The sequence below is a fragment of the Colossoma macropomum genome, unplaced genomic scaffold (genome assembly GCF_904425465.1).
Source record: "Colossoma macropomum unplaced genomic scaffold, Colossoma_macropomum, whole genome shotgun sequence".
Lineage (NCBI taxonomy): Eukaryota > Metazoa > Chordata > Actinopteri > Characiformes > Serrasalmidae > Colossoma > Colossoma macropomum.
Window position 1 is genome coordinate 52234238 of NW_023494792.1, and position 13202 is coordinate 52247439.

Genomic DNA, 13202 nt, shown 5'->3' on the forward strand with positions numbered 1-13202 from the left:
GGTTTCCTGATGCATTTAATCTTCAGCGAGAAGCTGAAGCTGACGTCAGCTTCTCGTTTCAATTTTCTCGTTTGGGGTTTCACTCGCCAGCATCATGATCGAATTTTTCCGTTCCACCTTAAATGGTGCCTGAGGCGCCAGAATGTAACTGCTGCACCATTTAAGGTGGAACGGAAAAATTTGATCATGATGCTGGCGAGTGCAAACCTCACTTTAGCCTTGAAAAAAAAGGCGAACGCTGTGTGACTTTTACAAGAAACTTTTCTACTTTTGAGGAAAAGCTTCCTGCCAGAGATGTGAGAAAAGTGGCTATAACTGAGCTAAAGCTTAAAGCAGAGCGAAGTAAGTCTGCATTTTCATTTATGTTATACTTTTTAGCCTTTACTAGCACATTAGCACATACTGAGACATATTTACAGCCAAGATGGTAAAATGGCACCAAACTTCCAAACTTTTGCCTATGACCGTGTATGATTGTTCAGAGGAATTTGTTGGACCTAGGCATTTACTTTGTGGCTTCACTGCTTCAAAAATCATTTGCATAAAATCTCATTTCGATTTGTTGCCATGTCACGGTGGCGCTTCTTGCTTGTCGCTGAATCGTGGCACTTACTTCCAAAGGAAATGACTGGTCATCTGTCTCCTGCTAATGTGAACGCAGGATTAGAGTGATTTACACTGTTTGCTGTTTTGTCCACCTTACGGCCCGTACGAATGGGTATCAGTATTCCCACTTATGGAGCTCAGTGGCTGGTGATAAATGAGCCAGGTGCTGGGAGTCGTATGAGATTTAATTTGAGAGAAAGGTATGAAACGCTGTTAGTATGACAGTTTGTGTGACGTGCCAAACATGGTCACCTGCTGAATAAATATCTCTTCACTACTGTCACATTAGCTTTAGTATTACTGTTTCTTGAGAATGCATATGTCCAGCGCTTTCATTGGCCTCAACAATCATTAATGCTGCTTAACAGATGAACTGAATAGATCAGATTTGTTTGTGTGTAGAGCCATGCTATCAGAAATGGAAGCTGTATGATACAGTCGTGTGCAAAAGTTTGAACACCCCCCAGTCAAATTACGTTTTTTTTTTCTAAGTGAAAAGTCTTCTGCAGCGAATCAACCTAAATATGCCATTTTTTCTGAAATTTTTTGTGCACAATTTTTATTTATTTAATGAGTTTAACACATTGGTGAAAACATACCACATAAAATATAAAACATGGCAAAACTTTTGCATAGGTGGCATTTTATGTTTCATTTCCATTAAAAGGTGCAGGTGTGTGTTGTCTACAGAGAAAATCAACAAAAACGTCATTTGAACAGTGGCACCCAAACCTTTGCATATGACTGCATGCAAAAATGAGTCCTACCATTGTAATATTTTTCAAATGCCCAGAAAAGGTTAAAGGATTAAAATTGGATAAAGGAGTAAGGCAGATGCAGCTATGAGTGAAGAGGCAGTGTCACCCATGGCTGGCAAACAGAGTAGAACACGCATTATGCTTTCAGGCCTAGGGCAACGACAGGCGGCCGCTGTTTATTCACCCCGGCTCCGCCAGACGACAGCTGTCAAACAAACTGACAGGTACCATAAAAAGGCCATTCATTTCCACTTGGAAACTATCAGCTTCAGAAACACAAGCACAACCTCCGTGCCCTCACCTGTTACCCCGTTTCCTCCCCCACCAAAAGCCATTTATGCAGAATTGACGATTTGTGAAGCCCGGGGTTGTTTTATTCCCTCACAATTGGTGGAGAACAACTGAGGATGCCACCTCACTCTTGGGCCCTGAATGCTCAGTTTCAGAAGTTGAGTCATTACCACAGCGAAAAGGAAATGAAATTGAAAATCACAATGGCAGCTCGTCCCTTTAAAAAATGGTTTCTAATGGTGCATTTCATTAAGAAGCGCATTGCGAGTGCAGCCTTGATGGCGACGGAGAAGGAGACTGCAAACACGCGGGATAATAACTTCCTGTCACTTTCAACCACGCTTGCGCCTTATTCATTCATTCATTCATGGGAAATTAGGCCATTCTTGGATAGAACAATATGTGGTGTTCTCCTCCTGCGGCACAGAGCTGTGTGGGATAATGGACGTTTGGCACACCAAACGGGGCGCTCTCATGCTCATGTACTGTTAGCTGAAAGATGCGAGTTTCCCTGACAGTCCTGCCCTTTGGACAATCCTGGCGCATTACTTTGTTGTTGTAAGAAAGTGCTGAGAGGAATCTATGAATGTTTCTGTGTTTACTTGGTTATCCTCTTCCCTCTGAGATTTCGCCGTGGAGGGCAAATACTATTTACCGGCTCTCTGTGGGGGTTGGAATGGATGGCTAGTACTCTAAGCCTCCCTGTGTCAGCTCTTGGAGAGCTGAGAGAAGTTAGAGCGTGCATAAGGAAAAAAATGTTATTTGAAAAGAAATTTAACTGAGGAAGTAACCGCTGCACTCCTTGCATCTGGATTTTTTAATTCCTAAGAGAGCAGTCCAGGGGCTGTCAGTGGAGCTGCAACCGTCTGATAAAATATTAAGACTCTATTTCTATTGAGTCAATAGCAAAGCCCAGACAGCCCCAACAAGGCTCAGCTCTCTAAACAATACGCATAGTGCAGCCTCTTCCTCTGGAAGTGGTATGCCTGTTGTAATTAAGGACAGGAACGAGGCCTCTGCGGCTCTACTTCACTGTCTGTCGGAACACGCACTTAAGCACTTCAGCTGCTGGGTAATTGAAACACCAGGTCCAAAAAGAACATGTGCAGTAGCATTTATTACAAAGAGCTACAAGGTGTTCAGCGTTATTAGTAGGCCTAGCCAGTAGACTGAAGTTGCTTATCATTCGGATGCTGTCTCGGAGGTTGGACATCGGGTCATAGTGCTCCTTAGATTATAAATCTAGGCAAGGTGGAATTCCAGCACTTCATTTTAAGCTACGCATTCTTTTATAAAACGGCAGCCAGCATGAAGTATGATTAAATACACACCTTTTCAGGAAATAATTTGTTATTATTAATAATGATCGACATAAACAAGTATTCCGCCAAGAAATGTAGTTCCTTTAGAGTGTGGTATTGTTACCAAGCAACCATGGACTGCTGAATGAGGAGAATGTTCGGTCCCCCATCGTGGTATACTGCTGTCATTTCATGATTTTTTTTTTTTTACTTTTTGTTGCATAACAATGACGTATGATAGCACTGCACTGTTTAATGGAAAAACTTTCACTTTGTAAGAACTTTTTGGTCACCAAATTACCACCGCGAATCCAGCGGTGCCCTTTTCTTACACTGGGGCCGAATCTCACACGGCTCCCTGCTCCCTACGTAGTGCACTACATTACGCTAAGAAATAGTCATTTGGAACTCAGCTACATCCACACTCGATAAATGATGCACTGTTTGGCTGTAGAGGCTAGAATTTCTAAACTTTCATAGCTAGAACACTATTTAGGGAGTATGGAGCTGTTTGGGGTTCAGCCTGGGTTTGACGCTATTTCTGACTAAAACACGAGTATTTGAAGCGTGTAATTCATTTAAGTGATATTTTTTAGACTTTTATACTGCTGTTTTACAATAAATCTTACCATAAATACTTCGTGTGAGAGCGGTGTATTATATCGAACATTTATCGAACCTGTCTTATCACTCTATCGAGGAAAAGTTATATCGCGATACTATATCGTTATCATTTTATCGCCCAGCCCTAGCTGGAAGTATTGAATGTTTTCATTTTCTAATATTCTGTCTTGAATAGAAAAAGAAAGGCTAAGATGTGTTTCACTGTAATGATAAATGTAAATGTAAAAAATTATGAATAAATGTAAAAACTGTTGTTGTTGTTGTTATTATTATTGTTATTATTATTATTATTATTATTATTATTACAAGCTTTTCTTATTGTAAGTAAGCCTTATTCATATATTCTGTTCCTCCTTAAATGACACAGCTGCATTAAGGAACTGCCACACCATTTAAGGTGGAACAGAAAATTTGCTATTACTGCCTCAAATTAGATCTGCAGAACAGGAACAGAGTCTTGGCAGCCTTACCTCTAACTGCAGCTGAGATACCACCGTTCAAACATCCCAATAATTCACTTACTCTGAACAAACTTCTGTTGAAGTGAAAGCAGAAGTACGTTAGTTGGTTTTGCATTGAGGCTGTCACAGCAAAGCGCTTCTGCGTCCTTTCTCCTCTCTCTGCTTGGCTGCTCCCGTCCTACTACCCTGTCCCTCTGAGGGGCACCACCTGTCCGTCCTCTCCTCAACAATGCACACATACCTCCACCAGGAGGCGCCTGTGATTGGCATATTCCTGGCAGCCCGCGGCCCACCGGGCATCTGTCTTTGCCACCTGCGTTTCCTAAAGCTGGGCTGTAGGAACAAGAAGCTAGACAGACTTCTCAGTCTCAGACAGGAGGCCAAACCCTGAAACCTGGCCGAGCGCGGCAGCCAAATCGCTTTCTGCCTCTGAGTCAGGTTCAGTTGAGCCTCAGGATTTAAAAGTTGAAACACTGATGTATCAAGGTTCGAAGACTGGAACAGTTCAGTGAGTATGTAGTAAATGAGTCAAAACTCGTTTGGTGTCAAAAGTGCATCTGTGGTTTCTGTGGTCACCGCTGGACAAAGGTGAGTCACATAGCTAAAAACAGTAGTGGCAGTCATCTACAATCTGAATTTTGTCCGTACTCTTGTCCATTTTAATAGATTGCAGTTTTTGGGAATGCAGTTTGCATGCTTAACTAACACGCTAGGCAGATGTCACGGTCACAGACAGAAGGCCAGACCTCGAAAATGAGCCAAACCCAGAATCTAACTCGCTTTCAACAGGCTGAAATGAGCCCCAGGCGCTAGAGGATGAAACATTGATACATCGGCGAGGCTGGTGACTGAATGGCTCTGATGAGACGCACGCAGCTGTCAAAGAGCCGTTATCACAGGAAAGAAAATGTCAAAACTGCATTGAATATCAACATAATTGATATGATCTCTGCTCGAATGTTGATTTTGTGGGGTGAACAAGTGAGTGATGGAGTCAGAGTCTTGCAAGACCTTGTGAGCACTGCTAACAGAGCCTACGATGTGTCACAACACCTATGGGTTTTGCGGTGGCCTGTGCAACCATACCATTCATGTGAAAAGGATTTCTGTCAGTGAAGGAAGAAAAGGAGACTTGGAAGGAAACGAAACCTGAAGGACAGCCGTGATTACTACTCTCTGAAGCTACCCTTCTCCACAAGGACACAGGTGACCTTGAAATTTCGTCCCGCGTTCCCTTTTCTTTTGAATTGCTTTCAAAGGCCTCGGCAGCTGAGCGAGTGCATGGGCTTTGTGTCAGGATACACAAGGCGCAAACACATAAAGAGGTTTGTTATCGCGGTGTTGCAGTCGGAATGTTAAAGAAATTAAAGGACAAAATGATAAAGCGTAGAGGAATGGTTTGTCCATTTTGTCCATGTTTTTTGTGGGTTACGATATTTAGACATGCTGGTTGCTAATTGCTAGGGTATAAACTTCCATCACTTGTTTGCTCATACTAACCAGTAGGGTTAGGGATGTCCCTATCCAGTTTTTTTGTCCTCTGAACTGAGCATTTTAATGTTGAGTTTTCATGAATAATACATCTACGTGATTTCAGCTAGTTTACAGTACTACAGTAAAATTCCTTGGTTTTAAGTACCTGTGTAATGTGACATTCTGTACTGATCTGTTTAGTTTCTTAATTTATTTTATATTGTATTTAATATTGATTTATAATCAAATTTGATGGACCTTCTTCCTGATTTGGCAACCAGTTGCTTTAATATTTTGCAGTGAATTTCTTTAATTTTCATATGCAAATTAGGGATGTGCACTGGTGCTCAAGTACTCAGTTAACCATTTAAGATGCAAGTATTCAAATACTGAAGTCACTGCTCAGCTATTTATGTTTCATCATGGAAGATATATATAAGTATACAGTCTAACCATTCAGTTTGAACACTGGTTTTATGTTTTTGCAAAAAAAAAGGAAGGTTTTGCTTATTTTTGGGAGTAAATATGTTACACTTAGCTACACTCTTGCTTCTCTTGGCTCATGGTTCTGTATAGAACCATGAACACGCACAGAACCCTTTGGGGTCCTTTGCATCATGAAAGGACTCTTCAGATTGATGGAGAATGTGTTATGTAGTTCTATCTCGAACCTTTTTGAAAAGGGTTCTATATAGCACCAAGAAGGGTTCTGCCATTGTTATGATGTCAAGCTTGTAACAATAGAAGGACCCTTTTCAGTGCTCAGTAGAACCCTTTTCAAAAATGTTCTATATAGAACCATCTACATCACATTCTCCATGACGCGTTACCAAGGTCGCATTGCCAAGGATGTATTACTAAGGACGTAACTGAAAAGACAGTGATAGCTTTTATTGCTAAATAGGCTAAGCTGATGGTCCAGAACCCGTAAAAATAAATTTCTCTGATTAAACTAACATGTTGGCACATCGTCCAGGAAAAACAAACATTTGTAGAAGACTGAGTCTTCTCAACATCCAGGATTGTATTGGTCAGCAGTAGTTTCAGCTGAGGCAGTCTCCGTTATGTAACATATCAGGCACGAAAGCTTACGGAGTTCCCTTGATGGTGATAAATTTTGTGCAACACAAGTGCTGTCACCTAAAAAGGTAAGCCACAGCTCTGTTAATTTCAGCCAAAATCTGCTATTCTTTTTTGTGTTTTTCCTTCTCCCTATCTCTTCATGAACGCTCTTGAATATTAAGATTCATGAGAATGCACGTCACTAATGTGCATTGTGGTATACACTCTTATATTATGTTCTGGGGACCCTTTATGTGACGTAACCACTTTGAATTCCCTGTTATCTCATATTGCTCCTAGCGCAGTGGCCTGCTCACGTCTCTCGCTTATGAAAACAGCGTCTGCCATTATGCATTTAAAACCAGAGGCCTGGCGCTGCTCCCCATCCTTTGAATCGTATTGCAACATCACTTGGGTATAAACTTCCATCACTTTTTAACTACATTAGGATTGTAGCTTCACTGCAAAGCTAAACTTTGGACACCAAACGTTTTACATTTGGGGTAAGGAGAACCGTGCGACTGTTGGGGTTGATTTGCTTCACTGCTGAATCGTGTACTTCTGTCGTCTCATCAGTGCCAGTTTATCGGGCTGGATGGCACAGACCTTGCTGTGTGCCAGTAGGTATGTAAACGCTGGTGAGTGTGCTGGGCACCTTGCCATATTGTGCAAGTCTATATAAATCCCTCTATTAGAACCAAGGAAATTGCTTCTTTCTCTACAACACCCCCGCTCTCCATACCCTAGCTGCCTCTCTCTTTCCCTCTGCAGACTAAGCTCTTTCCACGCCTGGAGATAACGAAGGCTCCAGGCGGGACTGATAGTGCCTGTGCTCTGTTCGAGAAGATGAGATTGCGCTCTGAGTAAAGCTTCCTTTCACTTAGCTTTGCCAGCGCTAACCCCGCACCCTCCCACGGGTCAGGGCCCGACTGATCTGGAAATGGGCATCTAAAGAGAAATGCTCTGCCGCCTTGTGTCGAGTCGAACAGGTTGGCTCAGCAATCCTTGGTTAGGAAAAAAGGTCCGTGGCTTTGATGAGATAAGAAGCTCTTGACCTAGCTAACGGGTCAGCACGCTAAATGCTAGTAGTGTGGTTCAGAAAGGGCCCGGTAAATTCTAATTTTCCCTCCTCCGGGTCCTGTAGTGTTGATCAAAGAAAGGAAAAAAAGGAAGCTTAGTGTTCTTTTCAGAACACCGCAGTAGCTCCCTAGAGCCTGCGGTGGGCGGAATGTTCCAGAATCCCCAGAGAAAAGCGTAGTCTCAAAGCTGACTGGCACACTGCCACCTGCAGACAGGAGGATCTGTGGAACACTATGGGAGTCCCACCACTTCCATGGGATCCCCTAGTAGTACAACACACACATCTCAAAGGGGTTCAGAAACAACAATTAAAAGCACCATTAAGGCCATCAACTCAGTACATGGTAAAGAAAAATGTAATTAAATTTGTTCATGTTACTAGGACCACAGATCATCTGAGCATCTTAGAGCAGTTTGCAATTGTTGAGAGAGAGAGAGATAGAGAGCAGTTTGGAAAGGCAGCGAGTCAACTGCAGGCCTTTTGAGAAGCAGACGTATTGATCTTTTCAAGTGGGCAGAGAATTGTGGAGCTGGCGCAGTGTGTAACTTGGCTATCCGTTCCGATAAAGCTTATGCTTAGATACCAGACAGGCCCATTGCTGAGGAATAAGAAGTTCTACTGTGTGGGTTGTTCTTTAATTTTACATATTGCTGTTGTTGGAACAAAACCTTGTATCTCCAAAGTGGTAACTTTACAGGAGAAGGAGAAAACATGCTTTACTTTTAATGTAAGTCAATGGAACCAGACTTTTTTCCAAGTCATTTAGGTCAGTTCTGTTGATCCCTTCATCATGAAGTTTACACACAATGTAAAGGGCAACAGGCATTTTCAAATTATGACAGAAACTGAAAAACCATAAAAATGGAGATACGAGATTTTTGTTTGGACAGCAGCGACTTATTGTTTGCTTATATTGAATGTGTATGTATCGCAAAATATCACTAGCATGCTATGTTGACACTTAGGATTAGCATGCTTTACATGGGATGCTTAAAATATGCAAATGTGCAGTATTAGCATGCTTATGTCATCATTTGTACAATAATAACTTCTAAATCTGTCATTTCTACAGCACTGCGCTGTGCATGGTGCTTTCTTAAGCTACAGCATGCAGCCAGTATAATCAGAATGTATAATGAAGAGATTCAGGTTTTAAGTATTCCCACATTTCATGTATTTGGTGTTAAGGTTGAATAGATATATGAGGGTGTAATGAATGAGGCAGCTGTTCAAAAACAATCCTAACACAATCCCACAAGGCTTTAGAGTGCTAAAAGGTGATTTAGGACGCTTCAGTCTCTCTCTCTCTCTCTCTCTCTCTCTCTCTCTCTCTCTCTCTCTCTCTCTCTCTCTCTCTCTCTCTGTTCCCTTAGCTCTCACTAGGTGGCATTCTCTACCCACTGTTGGTGCTCAGCCTTTGCAACAGACCTGCCTTATAGCTTAGTGTACTTATGACCTTTTTGAAATCTTTTTGAAATGTGCAAATTAATCATGTTACAGGCAGCTTTCTAAGGACACCAAATGCACCCTGCTTTTTATTGTTTGAAGTGCTTTTATTTAATATTATGTTAATAGAAACACTATCTCCCAATGCTTCATTTGAAGTATAAATTGTCTTCATTTTAAATCCCAGTGAGTCACTTTCAAGGACAGCGAGCCTGTTTAGTCCCTGATAAAATAAAAAACAGATTTTCAGCACAGAGTCCCAACTGAGAGGTTAATTTGGTCTTGACTTAATCTTTGAAACCAGCCCAGTGTGTCTTTGTCCAAGTTGAAATGAGTCTTCTTTTTTGAGGTTCAGGGTTCATGCTGTTGCTCTGGATGTTGCTGTAAAGATTTATGCATTAATTGCTCATGTGGTTTCTGGCTTACATGTTTTTTGCACAGTGCTTTTTGGTGTGTTAGCTTTCATTACTTGTTAGCTACATTGGCCTCATAGCTCCAGCGCAGAACTAAAGAAGGAAACATAAGACACCAAACACGTCTTGGTTGATTTGAGGAAAAGGGGCAAATTGTGTGAACTAGTAAAACTATCAGCTTAAACTAGGCCTGCTGACAACAGAATACTCTTATTCGCTTAACTGTGTGGAAAATGATCACAGTAGATGGTTAAACTGGGCGAGGAATGTTTTTGTTCCTTTGTTTTATTGTTTCGTCCTGTCATTTTCTGACGGTCCCATGAAATGAGACTCCATGTCATGAGTGATACCATGTGAGTTAATGTTTGTCAAATAAAAGAACATCAAGAACATCCAAGTGCAGTTCAGCAAACATTGTGGTTGAAATTTGCTGTAATCTTTAATTTGGCCACAAAAGTGTAATTAACCGTTTACCTTCTTCTCTGATGCTGTTGTTTGAAATGACTCTTTTCGCCTGATGAATGAGAGCTGAGACATGTTTTTACTTGTGTGTTTTTCCCAAGACTGAAGTTGTTTTTCAGCTTAAGACCTGACACCATGATCTGAGAATGTCCTAAGATGAACACAGTACCATACAGGCGTCTTTTTGTACAGGCAGCATATTTAACCAGTGTGGCTGCATTTCTGGAATAATCTTGTCTATGTTAGGTACAGTAAATATGGTATCAATGTAGGATAGCACATCAGCAATGTTTAAATGTTCAGCTAAGTTTATATGTGGTAATACTGCCATCTTGCTATTTTTCTGGATAGTTTTGCTAGTAAATGAGTTTTGACCATCACTGGGGGCTGCTACCACAGTAATTTGATTAACCGTCACCGGACACAGGCCTCCTTTAAACCAGTGGTTCTGAAACCAGTCATCAGGGTCCACAGACAGTCCACACTTTTGCTCTATGCTTGTATGTTGGAAGTTGGGATTAATCAAAAATGTGGACCGTCTAGGAGGGCCTGAGGAATAGTTTGAGAACCACTGAGAGACACTTTTTAAAGCCACTGAAAAACCCACCAAAAGATCTTTAATATAAAGTGATGGTGGATTACAGCATAAGACTGCGAGTTTGGATGCTGAAAGCGTTTCTGCTTTTGCTGCCACTTCATTCTTCTGTCACCATGATTAGTCTCCATTAAGCTGTTGACTGTTACTCAGCTTAGCTTTCACTTACGCCCTGCATTTCAGTCAGGACACAGGTCACCTTAGATGATCCAGCGAGCGTGGATGATTTTCTCACAAATTGGGCTTCAGTGAGTCTCGGGTTTTAGTGTCATTTTGTAGACTTCGTTAGTGTGCATCACTACACAGAGTCTGTCAAAACGTCTCCCTTCTAACCGCACTGTGCCTGATGTGTTTGTGCCGAACTAACTAAATGGCTTAACTGCTTCTTGTCATTTTGTTTCCCTGGCTGTCATGTTTGATGTAGTTGGCTGGCATATCCACTAAGTGGCGCTCTAGGACAGACGTGATTTATGAGTACACCCCTCCCTTCCTTTCTATTCACCTCTACTGATACAGCCTCTGATCCAGAGAGAGAATAAGGTCATTCTCTGACTCTTTTCTCCGTCATGGCTCATAGAAAGGAAACAGCGAATACATCAAATGAGTGAATAATTCAGGATGATTCAAGATCTTGGTGTGTTTTGAAAGGCTTTATTGCTCTGGCTCACTTTCCCTCACAGGACGTTATTCTCTTGCAAGTCCATTTGCAATAGGAACATCTCCCTCACCATGCCAAAAAGACACGCTCTGTTATTACTGCCATCTTTATGAAGTCACAGTGTGCTCGCTTGAAGTGTTTAGAACTTTGCGACAGTTGCGTTGTCTGAAGTCTAACCCTGTGTTCACACTAGCAGGCGACAGAGCGACAAGCGACCAGTCATTTCCTATGGGAGTACGCGGCTTGTAGCTAAGATTTAGCAACAAGCGGCAGAGCGACAAGTGACACATCCAGTTGAGATTTTCACAACTTTATGCAAATGAATTATGACGCAGGGAAGCAACATCCTGAGCGATCGGCTCCAACAAATTCTTCGGGCCTATTGTGGACGCATGGGTCCGAGATCCCCAGCTTCTACTCTTTGAACTTTTTTTTTTCCTGCCAGCTTTTTGTTCCCATTCTCAACAGTGTGGTTCTGACTATAGCCCAATTTTACATCCCTGTCCTGATTTCACTTAGGAGTTTGCAAGTTAGCACGTTTTTTTTATATATCATGCAAGCCAGTCCAGTAAACTGTAAAACGTGCCACTGTTTTATTTCAGTTATTTACTAGCTTTGTCAGGCACATACGTGTCTACCTATGTCTTTTGAGGTTCCTCCCTGAGTTGTTGATTGACAGCGATGATATGTATGATTCATCCAGTAACACTGCGAATACTGTGACGTAAGATCAGGACAGGTATGTGAGATTGGGCACCACAGTGGTTTATGAGGAGCCTGGCCTCTTCCTATTTCCCGCGTTATATCAAAAACATGATGGAAAAACAGTGGGTGTCCACGAGCGTGTCCTTAAAGAATTGGGGTAAACTGAGCTAAATGGCTGCAAATCCAAAGTTAAAGTACTTTCTAATCACTTGCCCAGAACCTTCCTTCAATTTTAGAAAGTAGAAGGACTTACCTATATGTTTTTTGTGCAGCAAACAGGCTTTAGGTAGCAGGATGCTAGCATCAGTGCTGCTGATTGGTTGGCAAACAAAGCAGCTCATTGACTGTTTGTGCTCACTGACATCATGCACGTACAGGCGCCATTTTAAACTTCTATAACTCGAGTTCAAAAGTGTTTAAAAATATTACAGCGGTGTTGAAATGTTTTTTGCTGTTTTGTGTTCAGGATATGATTGAATTATTTTACATCAAAAATGTTTAAGCATTTATAAACTAGGATTTTGCGCAAATTCTCCATCCAAATATATATATATTTCAGGCAGGAATAGAAGTGATTGGCTGGTAAGTGTTTAATAAACTGTAAAACATGATTTAGACCAGTAGCCTCATCTAATTTATTTTGAATTGAGTTATTAAAGATCCATATTTAATAATGATTTTTAGAAAAAAATATGATTCATATATGTAGTAATAGCTGTTCTGTTACATTTTCTTGTTGGAAGCTGGACCATGTACACGCCCACAACACGAGCAGCCTCGAACACACCCACAGGAGACAAACTTGAGGCAACTACGCGACTTGTCACCTGCTAATGTGAACGCAGGGTAAGAGAAATAAAACAATGAGGATTGTCTGTTCTATTGCAAGACCTTTAAAAGCCAGAATAAGAAACACCAGTGTCTTTAATTTGGACATGGCAAATTATGACTTCAGTAAAAACCCCAAAGTTGCTACACCACCACTGAATACCCTCCGATGCATGCATTAGTGTTCCTTTTGGGTATTTTTCCAAGTGCCTGTGGTGACTGCAATGTGTACAGCAAGGATAAGAGTCGGTTGGTGTTCCAGTTGGATATCTTGCCTGCTCAGTGCTGCAGGGGCTGCTATAGTATTGGGATTAGTTCACCACACTCACGCACATATGGAGCTCGGGTGTTTAGTTCTGTATACATGCTAAAGGGATGAAGAATCGTCTGCAGAGTGACACGCCAAAATTCACAAGCCTCAGGATGCACTGTACTGAG

General features: G+C 41.6%; 1 protein-coding gene across 1 annotated transcript in view; it reads left to right on the forward strand.

Annotated features, from left to right (window-relative positions):
- grip1 (glutamate receptor interacting protein 1) overlaps positions 1-13202 on the forward strand; it is a 398944-nt gene that overhangs the window by 107913 nt on the left and 277829 nt on the right. The window lies entirely within an intron of this gene.